A 26,276-nucleotide genomic window follows, 5' to 3' on the forward strand; every position below is an offset into this window, starting at 1 on the left:
CTGTGAAATGCAAGTTCAGGGCTCAGCTTTAGATCTGGAATTTGAAAGCTGTTCCCAGCATTTAGCTCCATCTATACAGTTATGAGTCACACTTGAAGGAATTAGGGTTTTTTCCCACAACTGGCATTTTTTTTTCCAAGACCTTTGTAAATTCCTGGACGAGCACAGAAATGGGTAAAATTGGAGCTTGGTGTCATATTCCTCTCCCTACCACATCTTGCAACACTTCCTCCAGGCATCTTAAAAGTAGTACAGGTTTTTCAAAGTTAAATCTCACAACATGGTCCACAACAGGGAACACTTAAGTGTTTACTTAAAATCGTTAAATTTTTTTTTAATATGGTTTACTATTGCTAGTCTCAGCTTTTCGAAAATTTTGACAGAGACCTCAAATACTGTGGAAGCATCTATAAAATCTGAAGATAAACAGAAGCAAAATGCTTAGTTTCTCTTATCTTAGAATTTTTTGATACCCTGTTTTTTTGTTGGTTTTTTTTTTTCCCCCACTTTTCCTCCAAAACCTCTCAGGAAAAGAGCAAACCCTTTAACTGAAACCTGCATTTCTGGTAGCTGGTGCTGTGGGAAAGCCACTGGCAAGGCTCCTGATTAAAGTTTTGAGGCACTATTTGAAGAGAGGAGGCAGTGAGCTGTCACCATTGCAGGAGAGTTAAGATGAGGGAGGGGAAGGAGCACTGGGAGCAGAAGTCTTGTTCACAGAGGAGAGGGCATCAACCATTCACCTCCTGAAAATGTTTGAAGGGCTTGAACGACCCGAAACCTTCCAGCAGGAAAGATAAGTGCCAGGGAACCTACAAGGATGGAGCTGAGGGGAGGTGTTGCCTGCGACAGCAAGAAGTGAGTTGGGGTTGCAAGATGGAACAACATCCAACTGCCACCTCTTACAGTACCATGTAACATAATACTTTGAGTGATTTTATATTAGGAGTGAGTCATACCCCTGTGACTTCCCTTCAGTAACTCTTTTGTGAATTGTTTACTTGACAAAGACAGGATGTGTTGCTTCCAAGTCTTCCTACTTCTTCAGAAATTTGCCAGAAGGGTGGGCAGCATGTTGGCCACATCAGCAGATATCTTCTGCAACAGCATGGCCACACCATGAAGCAGTTTCTCCCAATACCAGTTGGCAGCTGAGCCCTTGTGCCATTTATCATGTGGTCCAAAAGCCAGTGTGTTTTCTGCACTGTGCATAAAGCCTGTGGTAGCAGCACTCCGTGACTGTTCTGTAGGCACTGGCAGCTGAGGAGCTGCAGGATCTGTGTAGGAAAGACATGAAATCAGAAATTCTTTTTCGTGGGACAGTGTTGTATGTCAAAGGAAAAAAATGCTGTTGTGTTTTTTCATCTCAAATGAGATGAAAGGTGGGATTTGCCAAATCTGTACTGGAAGAGCCATTCAGTACAAAATCTTATTTCAAAAGACCCAAGGCAGAAATGGATTTTGCTCCTGAGCTTTGGCAAGTGTCCAAGGAGGCCAGAAGAAGTGGTGGGTGAGCATTGTGCTGGCCAGCCTGGTAACACTGCCAGAGGCAGCACCACAGTCACATTTCTGGCATTTGGAACATTTTTTTATGTCCACTTCTGGGTTATGGGATGTTCTGGGACAGAATTATCATTTTCTTCAGAAAAGAAAAAAATAATTGAGAATTTAATCCGTACGTGTCACTTTATGGGTTATTTCCTCAGTGCTCTTACGGTCCACAATGAGGATGTTTGGTTTGTACCTTCCCCTGAGTCCCGTGGTCAGTTCTCATCTCTGCTTGTCTGCACTTGTGGTGATCCTCAGGAAATCACACCATCTTGCTTTGCCTTTCTTCCCTATCTCCAAACTGCTGATACTACATTCTTCCTCTCAAAGTGGTATTTTGCCTACTAGACTAAAATCTGTGAATGGCACAGGCTGTCTTTTACTATATGCAAAAGTGCTGTGGCCAGCACAGTGGACCCCTGGAATCAGGAGGTATCAAAGCACAGAGAAACCTGGATGTGGATGATCTCTCATAAAGTAGTCACCTCACAGAGTGAGGCAGCTTTTGGTGTGCCTGGGAGATAAGGAAGCCACGTATGATCAAAGCCCTTCTCTAATTCAGGAGAAGAGAGCAGGAAACCCAAGTGCTGTGCCTCAGCTAGGATGTGTGACTTGTCACCACTGAGGTGGTGCCTAAAGCCTCTTGGGTTGCACCATTGAATCTCCACTCAATTATGAAACTAGAGGGATAAGGATTTAGGGGAAATATAACTGTATAAGCAGTTGTCACTTTACAGGGACAAGAATAACAAATCACATCTCCACTGGTTCTCTTGGCAGACTGTTTCAGCAGTTTTGAACTTCCCATGCACTCATCTTTAGTGCTGAAATTAGCAGTGCAGGATTTGTGGTGCCAGACTTAATTTATTCCCTGGAAAATTTCCATTGAGACAATTAATTTTTGCCCAGAAAGCACAGGTTATGTTGTCCAGAGGAAAGACTTTTCTGAGCACTCTGCTGTGGTAGTCATCGTCCCTCCAACACCAAGGCCAGTTTGCTTAACTCCAGTGTCCCAAAATGCATCATCTTACTGCACTGAGCTGCAGAAGTCTTGAGCACTGTAATTTAGAACTGAAAGTAATGATAGTTCTGCTTACACAATAGAAGCTACTCTGTAAAATCAGCTCTTCGGGAGTTTGTTTGAAGCAACCCAAATTAAAGGTTGCCATTTACCTTTCCTCTGTGGTTGGGCTCACTGTTTGTGAACAGAGGTCAGCATCATCTATTCATTTCACTGATCCAAAAGTTTCCCTTCTTTTTGAGACCTGTCCATGCCTACTCTGTGATGTGTGTTTCATCTTCAGAACACAGTTCTTTGTGACAGAAGCAGGGACAGAAAAGCTTTCAGTGCCCAGAAATTTAACCATTGGAAGCAGAGTGTGTGTGGGAGCTGAGCTGGGGCAGGTTTTCAGGCACCACTAGTGGATGTGGTATCACTCACCCATCCTTAGAGGGCTGAGGGTGGCTCTGGACATGGAGTGCTCAGTGGCTTAGGCAGAAACCACTGTGTTTTGGGCAGTTCAAAACCGGCACTGCTTTGCCCCGTGGCTGCCCCATCTGACTGGCCAGGTTTGGTGGTGACTTTCAGAGCAGCCTGAGAAGCCCCTGTTATGGCAGTGTCCTGAACTACAGGTGTCTGTGCAATGCCATCAGAAGTGTCTCTCTGGCTACTAAGAGGAAAGGTTGTGCTGGTTTTGATGTGCTTTGTGGCACTTTTTTAATGAACTTTCAGATCATCCTAGAACAACCCCTATTAGACTACAGAGAGTGTAGTGTACTGAGGTGTGGTGGTGATAGACAGCCTGTGTCTGCTTGTTTAACAGAAAAAACGCTGCATGTGTTGTGGTTACTTGTGTTCAAGTATTTACTTGTTCAAAAATCTGATTATTTCTTTTCTAGGACCACATTTTGGCTAATTTCTAAAGAGATGGAAATCTCTCCTTTAAGGGGCATTTACATCTCTGATCCTAGGGAGGCTGTGCAGTGTGCTAAGCTTCCAAGAAAGCAAAAAATCCCCAAGTCCTGTTAAAAAACCACCACTTTTTGGTTGAAGGCACATGACTAACTATTTATACAGTCAATCTCATGATGCATTCACCCTCCTTTACATCATACTTCCCATAGATTTGAAAGCACATTTAATTAAAAGGCATTATGGGACAGAGAAAGACACTCCTTTTTCATAACCTGACGTCTCAGTGAAAAGGCTTTCACCAAGGCTTAATGTGTTGGGGCGTGGGGTGCCTTGGGTGCTGGCATTCCCCCTCCTCCCTATCCCCATGGAGCTGGGCTCTATGGAGCTCCTCTGTGTGTTGGGAAGATGACTGAGTTCGTCACTGCCCTGGGGCTGTGCAGTGCAAGCCAATCTTGCTCCGTGCCTGTACTGCCAACCTCTCGGAGCGGGAGAGGCGGTTCAGTGAAAGTAGACAAAGGGTAGAGAAATGTGTCAGTCAGTTATCTTTTCGGTCCGTATCAAAGAAGTGAGATACACTTGCGGTTTGTGATTTTCTTTTCGTTTTATTTTAAACTAAGGGAAATCAACAAAGCGATGTAAGAACAAGAGTATCGTTTCAATCAATAACAGCTTGTATGAAACTGAACGTAAGACTGCAGACTTGTCTGCAAAAAGTTGACTGTTCATGATCTAGAGTTACAATATATAGAATATAAAATTATAAGAGCAAATAGCACCCCTAACTGCCCCAACCCACCCCAAATCATTATATATTTCCAGCCAGCCTCTCAGTTGCTTTGCTTTTCCATGTAAATCCATTCCCAGGGCTGTGACATGCTGTGAGGAACGGTAGAGAAGTTTTCATCCATAAAGGTCCAGGAGGCAGAAAAGCAAAGCATAGAGCCCCTGGGAAAGCCTGCCCAGACAAGGGAGAGGAACCACATCGTGGGACAGCTGGGCTGTCATGCAGCCACAGCAGCCTGCTTTTCTGAGAGCACTTTGTCTTTGTTGAGGTTTTGAAGTGTTCCTGTGATCTGCAGGTGATTTGGTGTTCATTTTGGGAAGCACAGCAGGTAGGCCTTGAAATGAGCAGCACCTGCTGGTTCCCCGAGCAGGTGAAGGGTGTCCTGCTTCCCCACTAGATCACAGCCAGTGCTTTGTGCTGGATGTCAAAGCTGTGTCTGTGGGAAGGAGGTGATTAGGGAGGGATGCTCAGCCTCTCCCCATCTCATGTCAAGGCTGTGTCTGCCCTGCCCTGCCCTGCTTGCAACACCCACTACACAGCACAGTTAAAAAAAATTCTGGGAACAGTTCTCCAAGTCTCCATCCTCTGCTCTCCACTCTGTGCTCACTCTCCTCATATGCATCTTTCTATCATTAGCTCTCCTCCACGGTCTCTGTTCCATACAGCAAACTCGGTTGCACGTCTGTGCTGCTCAGCCAGCAGTGATCCATCCCTTGTGGCAGCTGCATCAGTCACATTCACAGGCTCACTGTGGTGGGCATGTCTGGGCCGTGGCACACATGCCAGAGCTAGCCTGGATTCACAGAGGTGCTGCACTGCTTGGGCTTCAGTGGGAAGGTCCTTGTGCTCTGAACTACCCATGCAGACAGGTACAAGGTGTTTCTCTTACTAGTGGCAAGGCTGTGGATGGGGCTGAGCAGCTTTCCTTTTGTCACAGAATGTTTCTGTCCTTCTGCTGTGGACACATTGTTTCACCAGCAGGTTGCGTGAGAAGGATATAAAATATCTTAGCTTTGCATAACACCTGTCATGAGAAGGGATCCAAGGGACTGACGTGTACCCAGCTCTGAAATGCAGCCAGCTGCAGAGCAGAGCTCCTCCTCACCTCTAAAGAGATTGAATACAGTGACTTGTTTTTCCAAGATCTCAGAGTCAACCCCATAATGCATCAAGACTTTTTTCCTCCAAGAAGCATCTTTTCCTCATACTTTGTGACAATCAGGTGCCATCCGTTATTACCAAAGTTTGATATTCGCTGTAGGATGCAAGCCTACTATGGCGTGTATTTCAGCAAGTTGAATTTCACCCAAAGAGAAATTGCAGATTCTTCATTCATGTCCTAAGGTTTCCTGGAGGAAATAAGGGAGGAGCTGACTCAGAGCAGATCCTGCTACATTTTAAACAGGCCCCAATAACTCTGATTCCCTAACAGAATCTTGTCAAGATCGAAATTTTTCTTGCAGTGCAGCCTATCTCCTTTGTTCAGGAAAAAGGGTCTCGCGAAATTTAACGTGGTCATATCACTTCCATTTTTTGGTCCCCCAACCTTGTCGAGGGTGGTATCTGGGTCTTTGAGCAGCGTCAGTATAAAAGACTTGTCCGTTTCCTTTATGCGGTTGACCTGAGCATAGATGAAGTAAGTGCCAGTCTGCTCGATTATGAGGAACTGGTCGTGGTCCTTCTGCACAAATCCATTGCAGTTCTTCAATTTCCAGTTCCAGCTCAGGATAGCTGAGTTTTGTGTAGAAGATTCAGCTACTGTGGAAAGGACAGACAAAATGCATATAGTGATTAATTATGTTTAAGGACAACCTTTTCCTGTACATAAGCATGTTTTCTTACTGTTTCCCATTTGTGCATCTCACTCCCCATTCCCTTCTTGACTTCCTAATAATTATTATTATTTATTATTATTCTTGATGTCATTGTAATTATTATTGGTCATTCTTTTTGAGTTTACTGCTTCTCAGAAGTGCTAGGAAGTGGTCTCCATCTGCCAGGAGAGGCTGTGAAGGACCACTACAGCCATGGGTAGCTTGGAGGTCCTCCCTGCCAGGACAGGTTAGTTGCAGAATGCACCCCGGAGACAGGAAATCTTCAAAACTGGGGGTTGGGTCTGAGCTGGTCTCTAATAAGAAAAAAATTCACAGGCAAAATTTCAGCCAGGTCTGAGGATGATGAGAGTGGTTACAGTAATTGCTAAGCCTGAAGAGTCTTCCCAGATTTTCCCCCTCTCTGTGCTGGGTGAGCACAGGCTGTCAGTGTTAAAGCTAACAGTGGTTGGCAGCTGCCATACCCCTTGCTGTGTGCTCTGGCAAACCAGGTAAGGAGACAACACTGCACAGCAATTGGGATTTTGCCTGCCGGGGTGTGTGCCTGAGGTTCATAACACGGTGGAGTCTTGGTGCAGAACATATCAACATCATGTAACAGGGACACCCAGCTCAGGCCACAGTGCTGGTTGGAGCCATCAGACACTGTGTCTGCCTAGGAGGGTTCCTGGCTGATTTGGGTCTTGCACAGTTAACAGCCATTAACTAAAGTTTTAAACATGCACAAGGTTTTCATTGAATTAATTAAATCTCTCTGAGGGTCTGGGCTAGTATATGTGATATTACTTTAGAGCTGCCCTGGGGTTTGCTTAGAGCACTGATGAACTAACACTTGGCAGCAATAAATCTTACCCTTGTGGTGCTGATTTTATAGGCCATTTTTGCAGAGATGAACATCACTTATCATGCCAGAGAGAGAGAAAGTTGCTGGCTGGCAGCCCTGGGTGCAGAGCTGAGGAGCTCTATTTGTCATGGCCACACTGCTCTATGGGCTCTGTATTTCTGCCATCAGTACTCACAGCTGTCCTTAGAACAGGCATGAGGGCTGTGAGACAGTCATCTTTGTCACAGCATAAGTCTGATAAAGGCAGAAAGCAGGTTTAGAATTTCCATACTTACACGTTCCATGTGCCCAGCAAAATCCCGAAGCCTGTGGAAAGAAGCAGTGCTTGGTCAGTGTTTTCTGCTCCAATTTTTCCACATATTTGTGAGCTCAACAGAGGAGCATTATCCTTACAAGAGTAGAGAAGCATTCTCCCAGGAAGAGAAATTACCCTTTTATCCACCATTACAAACACAAGCAATGGTTTGTCATGAAAAAACAGATGCTTTCCAACAAAGTTTGAAATGTTTAAAGTAGGTCAGCATTTTTCATATCCATTTTGGTGGTATTTTCCCAAAATAAAATGACAACCAATTGGCAGTGACCTGCAGTAGACCAAGTAAAACTCTACATTCCTTTTGGGGGACAGGACTGTCCTTTCATCCCTGGGCTCACTCTTGTGGACTGTCACAAGTGATGTCTCTGCAGACAAGGACTTGATTTAAAGCTGGTGCATACACACAGGGAGCTGCACAGTGTTGTGCTAATTCACCCTCACTAAAACCATGAACTTTTGCTTCTGTGTGTCATAGTTTGAAATCATTTAGCGCTGATACAGCTTGTGGCAGAGCCATGTAACAGACATGTTCAGATATGACTCCTTTCCGTGGCACTTTGTGCTCTGAGAGCAGCCAAGGGGTTTTGACAGCGGTCACCTCTTTCTTGGAGCTGCCATCAGGCTTTGTAGCCCCGGCATGAGGAGAAAGAAGGAAACATGGAGGGCTGAAGGGATGCCCTCAAGTTCACACCAGATAGGCAGTACAGGGAGGACAGCTTCTGACTTTTAAGCCTACTTCTCTTTAACTGCTACACCATGCTTAGCTCAGGGTGACAGGCACAGTGCTTTATATCCAGTAGTCAGCTTTCCAGTGCCCTCTAAGCAAGGGAAGGATGTGCTTCTCTGGGTGCCAGGGTGGTAAACTGTCAGTGGCAGGAGATTTCAGCCTATTCCTGTGATTCATGGTTTGGCGTTTGCTTGCAGAGCTCATGCTCTTTCTCCATGGCAGCTCCATTCTGACTCTGGCCAGAGCCCATAAAAAGCAGATGTGGGGTCAGCTTAAAGGCACAGGGATTCAGTTCTGTCTCACATCTTAATGGGTGCAAGCTCTGAAATGCTTAAAATCCCTACTGAGGCACAACCTCATCTCTTCCTCGGGAAGTTGCTGTCCTGAGTGCTGGGGAGATTGTCAGCTCCCTTGCACGGAAAGGCTTTCATTGCCTAGCCCTGCTTTCCCCAGTTAATACGAGTCAAAAGGACTAAAGGCAGTTCTCTGACTTGCTAGAGTAACTTTCTGCAATATGAAAAGAAGAAAGGGAGGAGAAAAACGTGTGAAATGCTATGTGCGTTCGTGTGCTCGTTGCCATCAGCAGGATGCAGTTGTGACTGCAGGTCACAGAGCTGCTGCTTCACAGCTCCCAAATAGACGAGAGAGGCTGTGGGAGTGGGGCTGAAAGTATCAAAGCAATTAATCTTTTTTATTTTATATTGTCTGCTAAATAATAGTTCTGTAAGGTACAGAGTAGTCATATCTTTTTTGGGAATTTAGGAAACTTCATGTTTTAAAAAAAGCAGTGTCTGGTAGGATCAGTCCTCAGGGGGCTTCTTGGCATCATTATGCCACAAGAAGCTCACTGACCACGCGAACAAACCATCCTGCCTCTTAACAGAAGGGGACTTTTTCCTTGTCCCCTTCCTTTGTAGAACTGGAGCTACATCACAGCGGGATATGTAAACTAGTATCCCAAATCAGCACTTGGATTCTCCAAGAGACTGATTCGCAGTTTGGAAATCAGAAAATAAAGAACTTGCCAAATGAGTCATTTGGCTCACCCCTGTATTTCTGTTCAATACTGTTTGTAAAGATAGAGACAGAAAAAGTGTGTTGGAATCAACTAATGAAATGGAGACGATATCTTGACTCACTGACCGGTTTTTGTGCCGCGTTGTATTAGCACTTGGTAAAATCAAGTGTGAAAAGGCTTCGTGCCTGGTGAATTACCGGGATTCCCCAACCTCTCTGGTCCCTACAGAGCATCAACAGCTGATATCACATTAGGACAGCATATGTGATTGGTGCAGGAGTGAGGAAAAAGGGGAAATAAAATCTGGGGTTTTTTTAAGCTTATGGAAATGAAAGGAAAATGATGATGACATTGAGGAACTGGTGAAAACACTATCAGCTGAAATCATGAAAGCTAAAAGCATTAGCAGTCTCCTAAGCAGTTAAGAATGGCTAGGTTGGAGTTAGTCAATAGCATCAGCACAGCAATGTTAATAATTATAGAAATAATGCACATGTCGTACACTCCCGAGTTAAGAATTTTGCTTTGTTCTTACCTGCTTATGATGGAGCAAACTGAAGACTATAGAAACCAGGGCTGAAACAATAGTCAACAAAAATACAAAAGTATAAAAAACCACTTGAAAGCCTGTGAATTTCCTTTCCCGTGGGCTCTTTCCATTCTCCATCAAGTTTGGTCCGTCCATGATACCGCTAGAGGGTACGATGCACGCAGCACTACGGCTGAGAAACGCGCTGAGAGAATTCCCCAGGTCCTTCTTGCCGCGGTGGAACGTGGACAGGATTATGTACTGGCGATTTCGTCACACCAAGAGGAGGAGCCAAGGTATATTTCGTCATTGGCCCCGGACTAAAAGTCAGTGAGTTAACACGTCCTCATGAAACTGAGGCAGGGAACTTTCATTTGGCTCCTGGCCCATAATGCCTGAAATGACACGAGGGACAAACTGCAAGGGCTCTAGAAATCACCTCGGAATTTCACGCGAGGAGTCAAGTTTACAAACTCTCCAGCAGCTGCAAAGTGAAGGGGCAAGGTGCCAAGCTCAGGAACCTCCTATTATCTGTGTGCAACCTGCTCCTGTTTCTGGAGGTGCCAGTGGTTTTTTTCTGGCTGAGGAGTTGACACGGGATTGAATCTGGTTCTCATTTTGACATCACGGATCTGAGTGCTGATGGCAGAAGGGCATTTTTCCAATTCCCTGAGGACATGATTCACGCAGTAAAAGTGAAACTATACACACTTAAAAAACATGACTCCAAGTGAACTTTAGCAGCAAATGTTAACAGTTACATTGAGCTACCAGCCTCCACTTCCCACTGACACCACTCAAGGAGGAGGAAGAGTAGGAAAAGAGTTGGGATGTCGCAAATGGCTTTCAATTTGCAGTTTGAAATGAGCTGGTTGAGTTTCAAAGTCTTCCTAAAATGATTTTTAGCTTTTCCCTTCCTATTTTTTCTCACCTGCTTTTTAAATTCCTTATTGTGGGAACAAAATTGTGAGTTAGGAGTTTTATGGAGAAGTAAGGAAAAAAGACGAAAGAAAAATCAGATGGGCTTGAGAATGAAAACTAAAATCCACCTAAAAGAAATATGATTTTAACTGTCAGCCTTGAAAGTAGTTTCTATTCTAACATTCTGCACGTTCTTTTGAATTTTCTTTTGAGATGAAAAAGTGTTCTTCATCCGTGTTTATTTAAGAAAGAAATTCTGATATACGAAGACGGCACTTAGAGATCTCGGCCAGGTCTGCTGCACTCCCTTTCTGGGGTTGGAATGCATGAAAAATGTCCTTTATAAACTTTAGTTTTGGATCTGCTCTTCCCTGCCTGTGGAAGAAAACTCTTCCAGCTGCACAAAACCAAATTCAAATATCTCTGTGTTGTAGAGGGGTGGAATGGAAACAGGAATTTGGAAGAGGCACAAGAACAAAACTAAAAACCCTCGACTGTTTTGTTAATACTCTGCTTTGTCTTTCTAATTCTCACTTAGTGGTGGAGTGGGTCCTTAGCGCAGAGTTAATTTTGGCTGCAACAGAGGGAATCTGCTTGTGCTGCCTCCAGAAAACTGAACTGAGTTGTTGGAGAGCTCCCAGCTGTGCTGGCACCTGTGTGGGAGGATGCACCATTGGCAACCCAAAGCCACCAGCCGCTCCCATGGCTTTTTGCAGACAAACCCAGAGCTCCTCAGAGGTAAGGTGGGAGGGAGTGAAACCAAACCTGGTAGGACAGTGATGGAGACAGCAGAAATCTGCCTGTTTGGGGTTGGTCCCTGGCAGGGACACACTTTGGGACAGGTTTAGGGCACAACCCCACGGTCCCACACACCAAACTCCCCACTTGTTAAACTCCTGTCTTTGACCACAAAAAGAGACCTAAGCAATCTTCAATTTAAAGCATGCAAATGAGACTTCCTGTGACATCCCACAGAGCACAAAGGCAGAAAAGTGTATTAAAAAACAAAAAGAGAAAATATCACAAGGAGTTCTACCAACATTTTTTTAATCTGCAAAACAGTCACTTTTTTTCAAACAAAGAATTATTATTGCTTCCACAAATAGAGCTCAAGGCAGAAAATATCATTCCCAGTACCTAAAATTTCCCAATTACTTAGATGAATACAGAGTTAAAATGGGAAGGATAATACAAGGGAGAGATTACACAGGATCAATAAGGAGCTGGAGTTGGATGCTTCCAAATATTGAAGGCATTTTACTTGATAGAGGTAGGGTTTGGCTAGTATTACATTTGTTTTGTATTAATTATATCACGTTATGTTAAGCATGGATACGGTAGCTTACGTGACTGACCGTTAAATTACAACACTGAAGGACAGTGGCCAGAGACTGTAAATCTGTCTTTCTATCATGTTATCTGTAAATAGACTGCCAGTGCACGGTGGGGAGAGAGTCCCAGCACTGCAACCCTGTGCTGGCATCCCAGTGATGTCACAAGCCTTGTGCAGGGCCGGAGGAGCCCTGTCAGCAGTTGTCAAGAGGCAACATTATGTTCTGCAGATCCCACCAGCCTCAGCCAGGCTTGGGACCCACGAAATCAATGTTTAAATTACGCCTTTCTCTTTACTTGCAAAAATATTTACAGCTGCATCTCGACTGTATTTTCCCTACAGACCCCAGCAGTTTTTGTTCAGCCAGTGTTTAACCATGTTGCTCTCGGTTAAAAGACAGAGTTGGGCTAAGCCCAGCAGAGTAGAGGATGCAATTACAACCACACTCGAGCTCATTTTCTTCCTCGTTTCTCACACTTCTCAAAAGTAGCCTCACCTCTTGGAGTGTGATTTTGTATATATTGACAGGATGCCCACTGTATGTTGGTCTCATCCTTCCTTTTCTTTTTTTCCTCTCTCCTAACAACCTGTCAGGAAGGGATGGAAACAAATCCAGTGTAGAAGCAGCTGTGCTCTGTATGAACGGACACTGTGCTTAGGGACATAGTTTAGTGGTGGACCTGGCACTATTCAGTTAATGGTTGGACTCGATACAGACTTCTTTTCCAACCTTAATAAATCAATTATTTTAAGGAGCAGGGGTGTGATTCTTGCCTCCCTTTTCTCCCTTACTTCCCTTCTCTGGTTTCTATAGAACGTGTTTGGCAGGCTTCGCACAGGCAGTGTCACAGCTCAAAATACACAAAGTTAATTTCTAGCCTTTGACTTTCCATTTTGTTGGAGCATGGGGGGGGTGTGCGTTTGACTCTTTGCCAGTTTTTTAGTCTGAAATATCTGTTACGGTGATTGCAAAAGAATGGCAGTATCATGTGCCTGGTTGTGGACATCACTTCCTCTGCCTAAGCCCAACCCTGGGGTCCTGTGGTAATTTCACATCTCAGGCACAGATTGGGAGCAGCAGATTTACCACCCACATATTCAGGCAGGAACTTTACGTTACTCTGCTTGGCACTCTGTGACAACCTTCATCACCATGTTTGTCCCAGCCCCTCTCGTTCAGACACTGAACTGTGCTTTTCAACCTGTCCCTGGGGAGCTGTTTTTCAAAGCCTCAGCAGTCATGCAAATATCTGCATTTTTCCTCATCAAATACAGCACCACCTAGTATAAGTACGAAGTTTGCTTTACCCAGTGTAAGTATGAAGTTTGGTTTAACTCTGGAGTAGGTTTTCCAAGTCCTGACTGACTTGTTTTCAGTGAAAACAAAGGTTGCCCTATCTCTACTTTGTGGTGCAACCTGCCTCTGCGTGTGTTTGTGGGAAGACTGACACGCTTCCAGTTGTCACAGCATTCCAAGAATATGAGAGAGACTGATGTAGCACAGAAAAACCCTACTGGAGTTTCAGCCCCAACCTGCAGGAGTGGCGGAAAAGGAAGACTGATCCATTTGAATTTCAGATCTGTCTCCTGCACTGCATGTCCAGGCATTACTGCTGTCCTTGCTTCTCTCAAGCTGAGTGTTCTGGGGAAACAACAAAATCAGTAGGCAAAACTGGAACAAAATTGGTTGCCATTGGGAAAATGGCCATGGGTAACTACGACAAGATGCCTGGTTGGGGTAGCCCACGGGCACTGGTGAGTCCCGTGCCCCAGGGCCAGGGGCTGTGTGGTTGACACAGGGCCGGAGTGGGGACCACAGCGCTGAGTTCCCAGCAGGAATCCCTGGCATTAGGAGCAAAGGAAGTGATCAGACTGCCCTGGCACATTGTCCTAGCAGCCAGCACAGGCAGCTGCTGGTGCAGCTCCTGCTGGAGCAGGCGGTGAGATTGAGAGTCCCCATCATTGAGCCCACTCATTCCCACTGCCCACGTCCTGCATTCAAACTAAAACATGAGCACAGAACTCCAGAGATGGAGATACTTCTCTGTCTGAAACCCTATAGGAAAATGGTGATTTGCCTAGTCCAAAGCTTTGAAGAATCCTTCCTGATTCCTCAGCTGTTGTCACTTGGTTGGGAAAAAAGCAGTGCAAACCACTTCCTCTTGCTACAAAAGCGGAAGAACTGTAGCATGAGATGTGAACTTAAGTGGAAACAGTGTGAATGGGACAGAGTGAAAAAATTCTAATTATGTTCATCTAAAGAGGCCAAATAGAGAAGTGGTTGTTCTAATGTTTGTAGTCTCCTCAGTGAGAGAGCACCAGTAGTCTTGGTTCAAGGGGGAAATCACAGTGGTTCTGTATCAGACTCAGAAAATCCATAGATGGGTGAATAACCTTAGCAAATCTCAGTAAAGTTGTCACAGAAACCTGGTGCTTGTTCTCTATTTCAGCTCTGGGGTCCTCAGTTCAGGAAAGATGTGTATTTGTTGAAGAGAGTCCAGAAGAGGGCTAAAAACACGATAAGATGGATGGTACACCTCTCAAATGAAGAAAGACTGAGTCAGTTGAGGTTGTTCAGCCTGGAGAGTGGGAGGCTTCAGGGAGACCTCACTGCAGTCTTTCAGTACTTTTTAAGGGGGTTTGTAAGAAAAGTGAGGACAGACATTTTAGTAGGGCCTGTAGTGACAGGACAAGGGGTAACAGTTTAAAATCACTGCCCTCCCAGTTTAAAACTAAAAGAAGATCAGTTCAGACTAGATATATGACAGAAATGTTTTACAATGAGAGTGGTGAAATGTGGGAACAGGTTGCCCAGAGAGGTGGTGGTCCCATACCTGGGAACACTGAAGGTTAGGCTGAGTGGGGCTTTGAGCAACCTGCTTTAATTGACAATGTCCCTGCACGTTGCAGGGGGATTGGACTAGATAGCCTTTAAAGGTCCCTTCCAACCTAAGCCTTTATGATTCTGTTCTACAATATCAGCTTGGTCCATATGCATTACTGAAGCTGTGGGGATTTCTGTGAACAGAGTGGTCAGGTTATTGGTGTAGACAGATTTACTTCAGTCCCATTTATGTTGGTGATGGTGGTTTTGGTTGATTAGTTGGGGTTTTTTTGTTTTATTTTGCTTTTTGTCTTTTCTTTCACATACTGTTTGTGCAACAGCAGAACATGGTTCCTCTGTGCAAATTCCAGATGCTTCTGGCATGGGACAAGTATGTAGCAAAGTCTTTTCTAATGTGGGAGTTTGCATACAGAAGGATGGAATTCAGGTTTTGTGTGAAATTACCAAGCTCTTGGGCATGCTGTGGAGTGTGTGGGATAGCCCTTGGGCAGATTGGCATACCCAGAGCAAGTTGTGGCACAAAGCCGAGAGATAAGTGGAGGAAAAAGAGCAGTTGTTACCTCATTCAGCTTTTTTACTTGTCTTACAAATTGCTTTCGGCAAATTAAGTGCTGTTTGTTTAGTCAGATTACTGGGATGGGAAAGAAGATATTTCCCTGAAAGCTGTGAAACCTTGGCATGGTTCTTCTGCTGCCCAGGGCTTGGAGGCTCGCATCACGACACTAAAATTTTCTTCCTTCTTATCCTTCAGAAAGACTTACAGCTCAGTAATTCCCATTGCATCAGAGTCTGGCAGCTTGCCTCTCTCTACTTCTCCCTTCACTGGTAAAACAAAACTATGGCCCTGCTGTTGCTGCCACAGAGATTGGAGCCGTGTGTCTGTTCTGGGCCAGCCTGCCAAGAGACCTGGCTCTGACAACCTTGGCAGGGCTGCTCGTTAGCTCAGCAGTCAGTGTGCTGTGCTGCTGTAAGCCAGGCAGGGCATGTGAGAGGCATGTCCTGCCTTCCCCAGCGCCTCCCAGTGAGCAGAGCCCAGCCGTGGGGTGAAGCCCTCAGCCCCTGCACTGCCCATCCCTGCCCTAGGCTGTCCCTGCTCCCCACAGCGTTGCTCCAAAGTGGCCATTCTAATTGTATTCTCATAGTCTTTCACATGGATGTTTTTAAAGTTTACCCCTCCTGACTTTCTTCACATTGCATCATCAAGTGCCAGTTTTATTTCCTCCCTGCATTTGAAGAGTAGTTGCCCTATGATGGAGCTAGGGCTGTGTCATCAGCATCTCCAGTGCTGCCTCTCACAACTCTTGATCACATGCACTTTGCAAGAGGGGATTTCTTCCTCTGGCAGGGCAGACAGCCCTGGCACACCACAGCAAGCCTGCCCACACAGGGCATGCAGGCATCCAGGGGAGGCAGCCTGGATTGGATGTGCTGTGGTTTGGGTACTAAGCTCTGGCTACCTGTTTTTTGAAGTGTTTAACCCTTCCATTCAGCCTTGTGTAACAGTGGTCAAGCTGAGTGGGCTCAAAGGCCTATCCAAGTGTGGTATCCTGCCTTAGACACCAGGACTGCTGTGTATTTTGTTTCTTTTTTTTTCCCAGCAGTTTGTGAAGCATTTCTCATGTGTGAATCTGCTGCTTTCTGAGCCTATCCAACCTTTTAACTTCCTCTCATGGCAATGACTTCCACAGGTTATTTGCCTATTGTGTGAAAAAAACTTCAAAGTCCTCGTTTTCCATTTAAACCCGTTATCTGTTCATTTAATAGGATGCTCACTTCTAACTGAGCTCTCTTTGTGAGGAGCATCAATCCCATCTCATCCTCCTGATACTTGTGGCTCTGGGGGTCCATGTGGGGTCCTGCAGGGTGCTCTTTGTTCTTTCTGGAGTGATGCAGCTCAGAGTGCACCTTTCCCCTCTGACCATTCTTGATCCCAGGAAAAAAGGAGGGATCTGGTGGAGAAAAATCTTTGGAGAAAGGAGTTACCAAAGCTCTATGCTACTGCTGAGGATATCCCAGTGCAGGATGTTATTTGGAATTTGTAGCACTGAGCCACTTGGAAGAGCAAAAAGCGCCTTCTGTGCGGTCTGTGGTGAGCAAGCAGCATCATAAATGCCTGCTGCAAAAGCAGTCACGCTGTGCTGCGGCCCACGCGCCCACAAACATGCTCCAAGAGGACCTCAGGCTTGAGCAGGCACACGTCAGGCACCCGCTCCTCGCCCTGCCTCTGCTCCCTGGGGACAGCATGCACGCGCCTGTGGCCGGCGCCTGAGACACCGTGACCAGCCCCTGGCTGGCCTGACTGGTGGGCCGGGACCCACAGCAGCAATGAGCTCTCCTGCTATGAACTGTTTCAACTTGGCAGTTTGTGAACCCACAGGGCTGCACCCCATGGCTCCAGGACAAAAGTTCCTCTGCAGGAGTTTCCTTCTCACTCTTACTTGGCAGATGGTTTCTGAGCTATGTCAAGAGGAAGGCGAGCAGGGTGGAAATACCATAAGGAAAGCAGGCTGGCAATCCACACACACCCAAGGCAGTCCCTTCCCCTTTCACACTTGCCAAGAATCCAGGAAAGTGATGCCTGAGCACTGGCCTGAGGCTCAACCAGTTCTGTCATCCAACACATCACAGCCTCCCCGCCAAGCTGGGTTGCTGCCTACCATCTCCACACGTTTGCTTTTGTCTTCCTAGAGCTGAGCCTCTGTTTCTGCTGTCTCCAGCAAGGTTTAGAAAAACATGAGTCGTCCTCAGACTAGATCAGAAGCAAAGAAAAAAATTCATTCCTCCAACTCCCTCTTGCATTATCACTGCGAAGCTCCCAAGGTTTGAGCTTACTTGCACAGACTTCCTGTCACCTGGGAAAAGTCCTGGCCAGGCCCCAAAGCTTCCTTGAAAAACTTCCCTGCAAGTGTATGACTGTCTGTTTTAATAATTGACTAAAAATCTGTAAAGATCAAAAAGGAAAAACATCCGTTCCTTCTTGCAGACAAAAATGTTAGAAGTTCAGTCATAATGGTATGAAATGTTTTGTGTTGCTGATATGATCTTTATTTGTTTAGTTTTGAAACAGATACTGTTATTGTTGAAATGAAGCCTTATTTTAACATGAGACATGGAAACAATCTTGAAAGGAATCAACAGAAAGTTACTGCCTGTGGGAATGTGCCTGCTCTCATTTGAATCCAAATTACTTTAATGTGACTCAGTCCAACCCTTCAACTGACTTTATTCAACTACCGAATTGCTTTCAAAGTAGTTTGGTGGGTTTGGCAAAAATTAAGGGGTTTTCATCCAAATCAAAGTTTGCTCAGATTAAGGACAGTCACCAGCCTTTTCCTAAAACCCAACCTGTGGGTGGACCTTTCAAAAGCACAATGCCACATTCTGTGTGCTCAAACCCCTGCTCAGAGACCAGCACACCGACCCTCTCCCTGCTATCAGGATCATCTCCCTCCTACAGAGTCCTAGGCCCCTCTCTCCATCACCTCCTCCGTTGCTTCTCTTGACCTGTTGCTGTAATCATCCTTGTAATCCCACCTGAACTGATCCTCAGCTCTGCAGCTCAGTGTGTCAGGACTCCAGCAGGGATTTAAACATCTGAATTACACATTGTCTGGGTATGCTGGGAGCTGCTGTGTCTATGGCCATCTGATGGCTGACATTTTGGAGGTGTTAGTATTGACAAGCTCCAGCATGGGTGTGCAAGCAGCAGGAACAGGTTTGTCCTGCGGTTCAACCCCAGGAAAGGTACACTGTAATTTCCCTCAGGCTCTTCTTTGGTAGGTTTCAGCTTGCAGAGTTTTGTTGGTGGGAGAGAAGGGTATAAACGATATGTGTTGGGAGTGCCAAACGGGTGATCAGTCAAACTCTTAATTTAATCACCCTTTTCCTCTGTGACTGCAGTCACAGCAGCCTATGCTTGGCTTCTGCATGCCCCTACCATGACACAGGCATGAGTGAGTTTGTTTTGGTAGGGAGCTGGGAAAACAAGGCAATTCCCCAAGAATAGCTCCTGATGGAATACAGCCAGCAGTTGAACTGCAGTTTACCCGATGTTTCACACCCCACTGGTGCGTGGAGGGTTGAAAGTGAAAGCTGACCCTCTCTATTTACTTATCTGCCTTGTCTATATACTATTAGAACGGAAAAGCTGATTGAGACTCAGCCAGAGGAAAAATCAAGATTTCAGTCAGCTTTGTAGCCGTGGCAAGGTTTTCTGCCCAGCCCAGGAACTGGTAATCCAGCTGGCATTACCAGTTGGCATCTGTTGCATCCCTGTTTAATTACCAGCCTCATTCGGAAGCCTCTCCCTCCAGTGTCCTCTGGTAAAAGAACTGAAACTTCCTTTCCTGTTTCTCTTGGCTAAGCGAGGTGTCATTTATGAGCTCACAGAAGTGGGTAGATTGATGACAGATCTCATCTGGCCACCCAGCACCTGGTGGGATGATGTTACGTGACACAGCGCTCTTCCAAGTTGAGGGCAAGGAGGGGAGGAGCAGGTGGCGAAGGTGAAACCAGAAAGAAGGCGTACTTTTCTGTTTGCGAATGTTCTGGCTTCAGGGCATCCCAGGAAACTGGTGCAAGAAGGATCTTGTGATGGCAGGGTAGCCTTGCAGGGCTGTGGCATGGCCTCTTGCCCCTGCTATGATACAATCCCTTGGGAACTCCCACACCCACAGAGTTGTTACTTGGTTTACAAAGATTCAGATGTTTCCGCCACCCATACGAGCTGCCACTCACCACGTATACACCAACTGCCAGCACGTAGGTGAAATCCAGACCTCATAAAGGTAGGGATATCCCATGCATCTTTTTCCCCCAAAACCACCAAAGATTATTGGGATGTATTGTAATTAGAAGCCTCTCTATACAGCCTGAAGTTCTCTGAGCAGCTAATTTTCTCATCCTGACATGATGCAGTGTGCCTGTTCTCAGAAAATGCCTGTTTCTCCTCACCCTGCTCAAGTCCTGGTGCTATGTAGATGAAGAAGGGAAATCACCAAAACCTTCATTCCCAGGGAAATTTGAAAAATCAGGCAAAAACTGAGTTCTGCTAGTGACATTGGCTGCTGTTGCATGGTGATTTACTCTGATGTGGAAGAAAAGCAGCAGGCATCGTTCAGCCTGGGATAAGACTTGCACCCACAATAAGGCCTCTCTGATTGCTGCATGACAGCCAGCTGCAACCTTCCTGTTGTGCTTGTGTCACCATGAAAAATAATGGGACAGGGAGAACAAGCCAGAGAGATCCCAACCTCAGTTGAAAGGCTGTGATGGGTGGGACATCCTTCATGAATTTTGCTTTAGGCCCTTTTTTGATTAAGCACCAAAACCAGGTCCACATCAGCAACTGATGTGATAAGACTGATCCCTAAGCAGGGGCATATCCAATTCTGCATAGGCAGCAAGGCAGTGAGTTGTGTAGAAAGTCACTTTGTCAGGCAGAATCATACTTTGTGGGGACATCTGTGGTGTCACAAAGCTCAGTGAGAGGGGACATTTCCAGCTGAGGCCACAGGAAGATGGCCAGGATTGGACCTGGTATGCTGTCCCAAAATGGGACAAGTGCCCCTTGGACCACCGTGGCTCTCCCCCAGCATGCTGTTCAGGAGCAGTGGGCCTTTAAATCTCTGAGTGCCTGTCTCAAGCACTGCTTTGCTGTTCACAGATTAATCAGTGCTGAAGACCCGAGTCCAACCACAAGCAGAGCCAAGGGCTGTGGCAGCACATGTGTGAAGTGGTCACGGCTGCTGTCTGAGCCGTGTGCTCGATGGGGACCCGCCTTCATGCCAGTCCAAGGGTGACTTCTGCCCATTGCCTTTCTGTGTTACCTCTTGCTGCAGTCATCACTTGGCTGGCTGTGACCAGAGCAGCAAGCAAAACTCTCCATCATTTGAACAGTGTCAGAGTGATTCCTGCAACCCCCCAGTGGTTGGTCTGGTATTTCAAGCTGTGGAAAACCACTGCAGCAATTCAGGTCCATTTCAAACCAACAGTGAGTCTGGGCCTGAGGCTGATTTTCCCACCACGTTCCTGACTTCATATGCCTTGTCATGTGCTAAAGTCGGTATTAAAGGAGCTGTGAGGAATGGGTGATAGACCTGGCACATCTGTCTGTGTGTTTGTGGGGTATGCAAGCATTGCAGAACAGACTTAGGAATGGCTAAGCTGACATGGATGATCCTAAGCACCAAAAGTGCTCAAAAATTGTGACACAATATTCGTAACCACAATCCCTACTTAATCTGTCTTAATTAGTTTTTGCAGTTTTATGGGTTTGGAGAAAGTGCAAGTGTAAAAGTGTTGCAAGAACGATACTGAATATACTTTCATTTGAGGCATTTTAGCATACTCATGCTGTTGATGATCATGGTCAGGAGGAGAAGGAGAAAAACAAAGTTTCAGACCTCAAGAGCTGAGTCACTGTGCTCAGCCTGGGACAGGGAGTGAGAAACAGGGCAAGGAAGAAACCCATGCTGCTCTCACATGCCATTGGGGCCCCAGGAATCAGATAGTGCTGGTTTCTCGACAGAGCCGACACAGGCAAAGCTGCTCTTTCAGAGTTATGGTCCAGAATTATAAGGCCAGAAAATGTTTCCCTCGGAGTGGGATTGTAGTACAGCCTTAGGCCCAAGGAAAAGATGCATAAGTGAGACATCTGATAGGTATCACAGCTCAATGAAGAACATTAATCAATGTTCTTCTGCAGATGACCCTCAGCAGATTATTATCTGAGCATTTCTCATGACTTGAGAGAACTGGTTTTGTTACAACTTGTGACTATATTCTCTGACTAAGCTGACTTTTTTTTTAAATCAAAATTATTCTTATTTAAAAGGTTTTACATCCTCTTAGTATTAGGTGTAGTAATTTGCATTACAGTCGCTCCTAACACCGTATGATTTAGCACTTGGGGTACTGATAAGCCAAGACACTGACCTGGCTGGCATGTCCTTCCCAGAAGCCTTCCAGGGCTAATTACAGTGCTCACTGCTCTTGCTGTATCTGGTCTGTGTGTGTGGCTTTCCTGGGCTCTGTCCCAGGGAGTTTGTGTGCAGGAGCAGTGCCAGCCAGCAGTGTGTGGGCTGCTCTCAGCTGCAGAGAGGAATGTTCATCTGCAGGTGAAGAGCTTGCACCTCAGCACGTATGGAGGAGCTGCTTGTCTCTCCAAAAAGCCACCTTCACAAGCTACTTGGAAGACCCCTCAGACCTTTCCCTGCTGGGTGCCCTCTGCCTGTGTTCCTGCAGATGAGGTATCTTTTTTGAGCTGTTTGTGAATGTTTTCAGCCTCAGACAGCTGTCCTGCCTTGTGCTTTGCCCACCTCTCCACCTGACTGTGGCCACAGAGTTCTTTTTTGGTGATTTTGTCTCTCTGTGCTTTTTTGATCAGCTGTGCTTACAACGTGAAACATTGTTAAGGAGATGTTAATTATTTAGCATCAGTCGTTTCCACTATGCTCAGGTTTTGATTACTGATTCAGCCTCTTCTCTGGTCTGACAGAGCTTGCTTTATGCAGTAGTGTTGGAGTATTGTGCTTCTTGATACCAGTGATTTGTGTCCAGCACAGATCATCCCCTCCTGCACAGTTCCTGCTGATGGCCACAGCTTGTCTGGTCCAAGCTGTATGTAGATACCTGTGAAAGTCTGAAGGGTCAGTGGAAGGTTATCTCTCTCCATCTGTTTCTTTGCTGTTATTTTTGCAAAGCCAGGCAAGAGGTGAAGGTGTATGTGACTGTACCCACGCCGGCAAGGAGTAGTCCTGGCTGCTTTCTGCAACAGGGCAGGTGAGGTCTCTGGCTGTGTCTGCGACTGCACAGTCAGTGCAAACATCAGGATTTGGCACATGGGCCATGAAGCACTGGCATGGGAAGGCAGCACCTGCCCCTGCTTCTAGAAAGGACACTTCTTGTAAAAAGAATCAAGCATAAGGCAAGGCATATGTGGGAGATGACTCAAGTTGTCGAAACCAATTGGGATGTGGTGAGATTTTTCTCCTGCAACCTGTAGCAAACCTTTTCTCGTAAGGTGTGGATACTGCTGGAGATAATGCATCACCTGAGGCTTTTCAGAGCAGGTGAACAGCCACCAGAGTTAGTCCTTCACATTGTCAAGAGTGGAACATGTAGAATAATAGAATTGTTCAGGTTGAAAAAGACCTTTCAGACCATCAAGTCCAGCCATTAACCTAGCACACATTGAAGAAGTTTCTTGTTGGCAGGTTTGTTAATGTTTCTGGCTCTTATGGGAAGTGATGAAGGGAGGAGCAGGTCAACTGATGTTTCAAAATGCTGCAAATAACTGCTAAAAAAGTCAGAAACCAAATTTCATCTCTTTGTCCCCATTGGATGTATATACCCTGCTAACTTTCTGTGCTGGTGACAGTAAGACAAATAAGCAGACGCTGCCAGTAATAGAAACCTTAAATTACCAAAACAAGACAAAGGAAAGTGAGTCCTTTGAACTCCACGAGATAACACCAGTGATATCATCTCAGGAATGTATTTGGTGATGAAATGATAAGGCTGCTGTATACTTTATGAATCAGATCCTATGCTGGGTTGAATCTTTATCCTTGCAATATGTTCAGTACAGTCTTTATAAATACATGAAACAGGTCTCTGGATTGCCAGTAAATAGGTGTGAATTTTGCCCTGAAGCAAACAATGAAAGCAATTATTAAGAAAGTACACCTGTGCTCACATCAAGTTTTGTCTTGCCCCAAACCTTATCCTGTTTACTCTTTGAGCACTGACAGACCATCCAAGCACCTTGGCCGGAGGTCCAGCTCAGCACCCTGTGCCTTGGCTGGCCACCAAAGAACAGCGTGGGCAACCAACCCCCACAAACTGCAGAGGCAGGAGAAAAGGCAGGCCCAGGAAAGGGAGGGTGTTTGTGCATGTGAGCAGCTGGGGCTTGTAATCTCCCTGGGGCAACCTCATGTCAGTAAGAGGTGATCAATATTACAGAGCAGCTGTCATTTAAAAAGTAATTGTGCAAGACTTTACATTAAGAGGAGGAAGTGGGTTTGAGGAGGCAGTGGCTGTGATTAGGTGTTTGCAGAGGTTTGGTTCACTGAGAGTGGGCTCGCAGGAGAAACACTCCCTTAGTCCTACCTTCCAACTGTCCTACACTGTGGTCCCAAAGTCCTAAGCACAATCAGTCCACAGACCTGCTACAAGCACTGCATCCCTCCTGAGCTCTCCTTCCCTGTGCTTGCCTGGGCTCTGTGCCTCACGTCCTTGTCCCCCTGGGACACAACAGCCAGCCCCGCTGACCCCTCTTGCCCTGGCCTGTGGGTTTTCTAGTCCTTGGGCTCCTGCTTCCTAGTGGAATCATGTCACCATGTGGGGTGACACCAGGGTATGTTCTGCCCTGGGAAGCTGAGCCACTGCCAGCAAGTTACCTCACTGCTTGGCACTTCCATGGGGAGACGTGCCTTCAACCTCACCTCTGCTTGCCCAGGTTGCCAGCCCTTTACAGCTTTTCTCATCCACTTAGAGAGCTGAGTAATAAGCTCTCTGATCCTCCCCAGCCTTAGGGCATACAAGGCTGCAAACAATGATAAATCCTTCTGCCAGCTTCTTGCCGCTGTCCCTTTCTGGCCTGGCCTGGCACCAACTCCCCTTCTCCCAGTCTTCAGTGAGTGTTCCTCAGTTTGTTTAATTTGATGGACTGCCACATCCCTGGGGCCAGTCTGGATCCCTTGGAAAATAATAACTGACTGTCAGCTCAGAGAACAACTCTGAAGTTACAGATGCTGCCGAGGAAGGTCTATTAAGTAAAACCTTCCCAACTAATTACTGCTAGAGGCTGTTGGATTCTATGTTTATACTTTCCCATTTTGACAGTTGAATAAGGAAACTGAATTCCTGATTTTCTGTTGTCCAAGCTGGACAGCAGTGGAAATCAACTACACTTTACCAAGCATGCTCCAGCTTTCTTTTTTTCTCTCACTAGTGAAGCCGAAAGGCAATAGCTGTGACTCATGCTGGCTGACGAAATGTATGTGGTGTCTAAAAACCACATAATGGCTCATTATCCCTCATTACCGATAACCATTTGTGGTAGATATTAGGTGACTTTTCCATGGATGTGAAATGGACTGTTTCCCATCACTTCCTGTAAAAAGAAGCGGCCTCCATCTGCTCTGTGTCACCTTCAGTAGTTTCTTCTCAGCTGGAGAGCAAGAGCTGTGATGGGAAGAGCAAGGTCAGCTCCTTCCCCAGGGATGGTCATGGCTCTTGCATCAGCTTTGTCACCCTGACTTTTGTTTTATGTGAGTGGGGAGAGCAGGAAAGAGGAGAGAGATGAGAAGGAGTACACAGTGGCCACCTCTGTAGTTTATGCAGTAGCATGTGTTAAATATAACACACAGCAGTGGGGGAGATTGCTTTAACAGAGGGTCAGTAATCCCTGGCTGATGACTGTGTCCTGTGAAATGGGTCTCATGAAAAGAGCCTTGTGAAGGACAGACAGCTCACGAGGTGCCATTTCAGTGACAGTGAGCTCAGGAAGTGGAATGTGTTGTCTCTCTGGAGTTGGGGATTTTCTCCAGAAACTACCTAGTTCAGCCTTGCACTTCAACACTTCCAGCTTCAAGGGGTGACCTAAATCCTCAGAGCACTGACCTGGTTGAACAGACCTATAAGATGTGACTCCAGCACTATCTATGAACTTCTACAAAGCCTTAGCAGCCGCAGTAACAAAAATTAATGTTTTCCCTATCAAAGAGAATTTTAATCTCATGGAGAAAGGGATCTCCAGGTACAAACAGAAGCTGACAATATGGAAACTTACTCACAAGGACTGTCAGTCCCTCAAGTAATTAATCTCAGGAACGGAATTGTTTCAACCTTTATTTCAAGACAGGTGCATGTATATGTATGTATGTAGGTAAGTCTAGTTCAGCCTGGAAGTGCAGTGGAATCAGTGTGTGAAATGCCCTGTCATGCTTTGAAAAGGAAGAAAGAGTGTAGCCTTCTGAGGAACAAATCTAATTGTGTTGTCTAGGCTAAATCTGTGGTGTGGACAGGGGTGCACAGGACAGCACCTGCCCTGGATACCCTGTGGAGACCTGAAATGGAAGCTGAAGGGTTAAAAAAAAAAAAGGAAGGATGTGAAAATTTCATGTAGTTTTCCTACCAGTAGAAATGTCTTCTCAAACACTGGATGTGTAATTCACCAGTCACCTCCACCTTCCTCCTCCCCCAGCCCCCACCTCCAAGAGACACTAACGAGCCCAAATGCTACAAAGGAAAGGTTTATTGTTTTTTAGGAAGGGAAACATATTCTCACTTTAACTGGGAAGTGTGACAATCCCCATCTTGGGGACAGAATGCAGCTGTCTTTGGTCCTGGTGGTGCTCAGCGTGGTCAGAGGTAAAAGCCCAAAATATCCCTTAGAGTCAGGGAGGAGTATCCTGTGGGTGCAAGTCAGCCCACAGCTTCTCAGCTGAGAGGAGAAAAGCTGCTTCTTGGTATTACGTGAATAACTGCTTCAGCCACAGAGGTTTCCCCTGGGTCTGTGGCCTGGCCCACGTGGGGAAGTTCACAGCAAAAAACATATGGAAAAGCTCTCCAAGGCCTGGAAGAGCTGCCTGCCTGTGGCACCTGAGCCTGCAGGAGTGCTCAACCAGGAGTGGGTTGGTCCAGGCTGGTGCCTGGAACACT

The sequence above is a fragment of the Manacus vitellinus genome, unplaced genomic scaffold (genome assembly GCF_001715985.3).
Source record: "Manacus vitellinus isolate BGI_N305 unplaced genomic scaffold, ASM171598v3 scaffold_44_pilon, whole genome shotgun sequence".
Classification (NCBI taxonomy): domain Eukaryota; kingdom Metazoa; phylum Chordata; class Aves; order Passeriformes; family Pipridae; genus Manacus; species Manacus vitellinus.